This window comes from Malaclemys terrapin, chromosome 15, assembly GCF_027887155.1.
Source record: "Malaclemys terrapin pileata isolate rMalTer1 chromosome 15, rMalTer1.hap1, whole genome shotgun sequence".
In the NCBI taxonomy this organism is placed as follows: domain Eukaryota; kingdom Metazoa; phylum Chordata; order Testudines; family Emydidae; genus Malaclemys; species Malaclemys terrapin.
The window spans coordinates 16,050,510-16,055,509 of record NC_071519.1 but is presented as its reverse complement, the minus strand read 5'-3'; the positions used below and the strand labels follow the sequence as shown (position 1 = coordinate 16,055,509).

Here is a 5,000-nt window from a genome sequence, read left to right as displayed (position 1 = left end):
AAATCTCCGCACACAGTCCTCGAAAGACGGGTCGAAAAAGCCAAAGCCCCGCCTTCGGCGGTACGAAACTGGAACCGGGCGCCACCTCGTGGTTCCCTCGGTCGGCCGAGACGGCGTTGGGCGACCCCTTCCGGACATCCGCGAGACGACCGGCCGTCAGGTCAACCCATTCGCTCCAAAGGGGTTGACCCGGTGGCCGGGAGGGGACTTTGAAAATTTTTCAGACTTGGAAAACTTTTTTTTTTTTTTTTTTTTCCCCCAGCCCGCTTCCTCCGGGTTGACCCGGTGGCCGAGCGTCTCACCGTCCCCGGACGCAGCGAGGTACTGCCTCCCGGCCGTCAGGATCGGGCCCACGGAAGTCTGATTTTTTAAAAAAATTTGCCGACGCCACCGCGGAGGGCTACCCGGCCACCCCGGGCCCCGGAGCCGGAAAAGGGAAGAAAAGGATCGGGCCCACTAGAGACATGGACCCGGCCGCCAAGCAGGCCGCCCTGGGCTCACCCTCCCCGGCCGCAGCGAGGGACATCCTCCCGGCCGACAGGATCGGGCCCCTGGAAGTCTGGGGGGGGGGGGGGAAATCCGCCCCACGCCTCCGAGGAGGGCTGCCCGGGCGGGCCGGGCCCCGGAGCTCGGAAAAAAAAAAAAAAAACACCCCAAAAAAGGATCGGGCCCACTAGAGACATGGACCAGGCCGCCCTGGGCTCACCCTCCCCGGCCGCAGCGAGGGACTGCCTCCCGGCCGACTGGATCGGGCCCCTGGAAGTCTGGAAAAAAGAATGGAACCTGACGCCTCCGAGGAGGGGGCGCCCAGGGAAGGAGGGAGATCCGGGTCGACCTGGTGACCGGACGGGAAAGCGGCCACCGGGCGTGCCCGTTCAAACCTAGGGGTTGACCTGGCGGCCGGAAAGCAAACCGGCCACTGGCTAGCCCCGTCGGCAACCTACGGGTTGACCTGGTGGCCGGGAAGCGAACCGGCCAGCAGGTGAACCCGTTCGATTCCACGGGTTGACCTGGTGCCCGGGAGGGGACTCTGAAAAATGTTCAGCCCTTTCGGCTCGGGGTTGACCTGGTGGCCGAGAGGGGACTCGGACGGCAGGCAAGCCGCCCTGGCCTCACCCACCCCGGCCGCAGCGAGGGACTGCCTCCCGGCCGACTGGATCGGGCCCCTGGAAGTCTGGGGGGAAAAAGAAAATGGAACCTGACGCCTCCGAGGAGGGGGCGCCCAGGGAAGGAGGGAGATCCGGGTTGACCTGGTGACCGGACGGGAAAGCGGCCACCGGGCGTGCCCGTTCAAACCTACGGGTTGACCTGGTGGCCGGGAAGCGAACCGGCCAGCAGGCGAACCCGTTCGATTCCACGGGTTGACCTGGTGCCCGGGAGGGGACTCTGAAAAATTTTCAGCCCTTTCGGCTCGGGGTTGACCTGGTGGCCGAGAGGGGACTCGGACGGCAGGCAAGCCGCCCTGGGCTCACCCTCCCCGGCCGCAGCGAGGGACTGCCCCCCACCCACCCACCCCCCCCCCCGGCTGACAGGATCAGGGCGCACTGGATGTCCGGGACAATATTTTCCCCGACGCCGGGGAGGGCGGGCGGGCGGAGGGGCTCTGGCGGCCAGCCCGGGCCCCGGAGCTCGAGAAGGAAAAAAGGACCGGGCCCGCGAGAGACGGGGGCCCTGCCGCAGGGGGGCAGTCCGACCGGGGCTCACCGTGCGGCAGGCCCGGGCGTCGGCAGGGGAAAGCGGGCGAGGAGGCGCGGGGGCCGGGTGCCTACGGCCATACCGGACCGAACGCCCCCGATCCCGTCCGATCTCGGAAGGTAAACCGTCCCGGGCCTGGCTAGTACTTGGATGGGTGACCGCCTGGGAATCCCAGGTGCCGTAGGCAGCTTTTCCCGGTCCGAGCCAGCTCTCTCTCCTTTTCTGGGGAGGAAGGAGAGGGGGGGGACGGGCCGGAAAGCCCCTCGTCGCTCCTGCCGAGTCGGAGGTCGCGGCCGCAGGTCACGGGTCTGGGCGCCTGGGGTCCGGCTCCCCACCCGGCTTCCTCCGCGGAGGACCCACCGAAGCCGCTGGGGGAGACCCCGGGCATGGGGCGGACTGGCCCGGACCCTCCCGGCCGCCGGCCCGCAGGACCGCCCCGAATCCCCCCGCCCCGCGGCCACCCAGGCCAGGCCTGGCCAGGCGGGACGGACGGCGGGTGTCCAGCGCCCAGCGGCTTCCGCCAGCGGGGACCCACGGCCCCCAAAGCCGCAGGGGGAGGCCCCGGGCCCGGGACGGACTCGCTCGGACCCCCTGCGCCCGGGCGCCGGCTCGCGGGACCGCCCCGAATCCCCCCGCGGCCACCCAGGCCAGGCCTGGCCAGGCGGGACGGACGGCGGGTGTCCAGCGCCCAGCGGCTTCCTCCAGCGGGGACCCACGGCCCCCAGAGCCGCAGGGGGACACCCCGGGGCCGGGACGGACTCGCTCGGACGCGCTCGGACCCCCTGCGCCCGGCCGCCGGCTCGCGGGACCGCCCCGAATCCCCCGCCCCGCGGCCACCCAGGCCAGGCCTGGCCAGGCGGGACGGACGGCGGGTGTCCAGCGCCCAGCGGCTTCCGCCAGCGGGGACCCACGGCCCCCCAGAGCCGCAGGGGGAGACCCCGGGGCCGGGACGGACTCGCTCGGACGCGCTCGGACCCCCTGCGCCCGGCCGCCGGCTCGCGGGACCGCCCCGAATCCCCCCGCGGCCACCCAGGCCAGGCCTGGCCTGGCCTGGCAGGCCGGCGTGCAGCTCCCCCGGGCTTCCTCCCCCGACGACCCGCGCCCCCCCGAGCCGCAGGCGGAGACCCCGGCCCCGGGGCGGACCGGCCCGGGCTCGCTCGAGCCCCCTGCGCCCGGCCCGCAGGACCGCCCCCCCCCCCCCCCGAATCCCCCGGGAGAGGCCCGGCCTGCACGCCACTGACGACCCGCGGCCCCCAAAGTCGCGGGAGGCGCCCCCGGCCCCGGGGGCCGGTTAGCTCCGTGTCGCTCCGCGCCCCCCCCCCGCCCCTCGCTGCCGGGACCGGGCACCGCCCCAGAGTCAGCCGCAGCCGGACGGCCTGAGAGCTGCCCTCCTGTGGACGACGGTGAGTTTACCTTGACACTAACCGGCCATCAGCCAGGTCAACCCCATTGCTAGACTGGGGTGGACCTGGTGGCCGAGTGGGGACTTGGAACATTTGACAGCTGCTCCCCGGGGCTTGACCGCTTGTCCTGAACGCCCCCCCCCCACCCCACCCCCCCCAGCCCCCGGCTCCTGCTCCCCTCTCCCCAGCCTCGGTGCTCCGCTCCCTGCCTCGGAGGCTGCCCCTTTGCGGCGCCTGCATCGCCTCCGAGGACGCGCACCTTCCGGAGGCTGGACGTAAAGCCTGACGCCCGCCACCGCCGCCGACCCGGCTCTCCGAGGGACGACTGTGAGGCCTCCCCCCACCCCCGGACCGCCCTGGGGACGACTGCTAAGCCTCCCCCAACGGACCGCCCGGGGGAAGACTGCTAAGCCTTCCCCGGACCTGCTCCCTCTCGACTATTAAGCCCCCCCTCTGTGGTCCTCAGGACCGCTGCCGCGCAGCCCTCGGAGTGGGGTGACACCCGGGCCGGAAAGGAAACCGGCCACCAGGTCAACCCGTCGAATCCGTTGGGTTGACCTGGTGGCCGGAAAGCAAACCGGCCGCCAGGTCAACCCGGTAGATTCAGCGGGTTGACCTGGTGGCGGAACGGGGACTTTGAAAATTTTACAGCCGCTTCCCGGGGCTTGACCTGTTGTCCCGGTGGGGACTTTGAACATTTGGCAGCCGCCTCCCAGGGCTTGACCTGTTGTCCCGGTGGGGACTTTGAACATTTGACAGCCGCTTCCCGGGGCTTGACCTGTTGTCCTGAACGCCCCCCACCCCACCCCACGGCTCCTGCTCCCCACTCCCCAGCCTCGGCGCTCCGCTACCCTGCCTCAGAGGCCGCCTCTCTGCGGCAGCTGCATCGCGTCCGAGGACGCTCACCCTCCGGAGGCTGGATGTAAAGCCTGACACCCGCCGACCCGGCTCTCCCAGGGACGACTGTGAGGCCTCCCTCCACCCCCGGACCGCCCTGGGGACGACTGCTAAGCCTCCCTCCCACACACACACACACACACACTGTCGGGGGAGGACTATTAAGCTTTCTCCCTGGAGCGCCCGGGGGGGACGACGGTTAAGCCTGCCCCCGGACTCCTCGGGGGAGGACTATTAAGCTTTCCCCCTGGAGCGCCCGGGGGACGACGATTAAGCCTCTCCCGGACTGCCCGGGGGACGACTATTAAGCCTTCCCCGGACCTGCTCCCTCTCGACTATTAAGCCCCCCCTCTGTGGTCCTCAGGACCGCTGCCGCGCAGCCCTCGGAGTGGGGTGACACCCGGGCCGGAAAGCAAAGCGGCCACCAGGTCAACCCGTCGAATCCAATGGGTTGACCTGGTGGCCGGAAAGCAAACCGGCCGCCAGGTCAACCCAGTAGATTCCGCGGGTTGACCTGGTGGCCGCTAAGCACGACTCTTAAGCCTCCGCCGGACCGCCTGGGGAATGGCTATTAAGCCTGCCCCCGGAGTACTCGGGGGGACGACTATTAAGCTTTCCCCCTGGAGCGCCCGGGGGGACGACGATTAAGCCTCTCCTGGAACGACTATTAAGCCTGCCCCCGGAGTCCTCGGGGGACGACTATTAAGCCTCCCCCGGACCGGCTCCGTCTCGACTATTAAGCCCCCCCTCTGTGGTCCTCAAGACCACTGCCGCTCTGCCCTCGGAGTGGGGTGACGCCCGGGCCGGAAAGCAAACCGGCCACCAGGTCAACCCGTTGAATCCATTGGGTTGACCTGGTGGCCGGAAAGGAAACCGGCCGCCAGGTCAACCCAATAGATTCAGCGGGTTGACCTGGTGGCCGAACGGGGACTTTGAAAATTTTACAGCTGCTTCCCCTGGGGTTGACCTGTTGTCCCGGTGGGGACTTTGAACATTTGACAGCCG

The 5,000-nt window shown here is 70.0% G+C and overlaps 1 non-coding gene across 1 annotated transcript; it reads left to right on the top strand.

Moving 5' to 3' along the window:
* The first annotated feature begins 1,763 nt into the window (after positions 1-1,763).
* Positions 1,764-1,882, top strand: LOC128823864 (5S ribosomal RNA). Its single transcript, XR_008442100.1, has one exon. It is a non-coding gene; the product is annotated as a 5S ribosomal RNA (ribosomal RNA).
* The last annotated feature ends 3,118 nt before the right edge of the window (positions 1,883-5,000 follow it).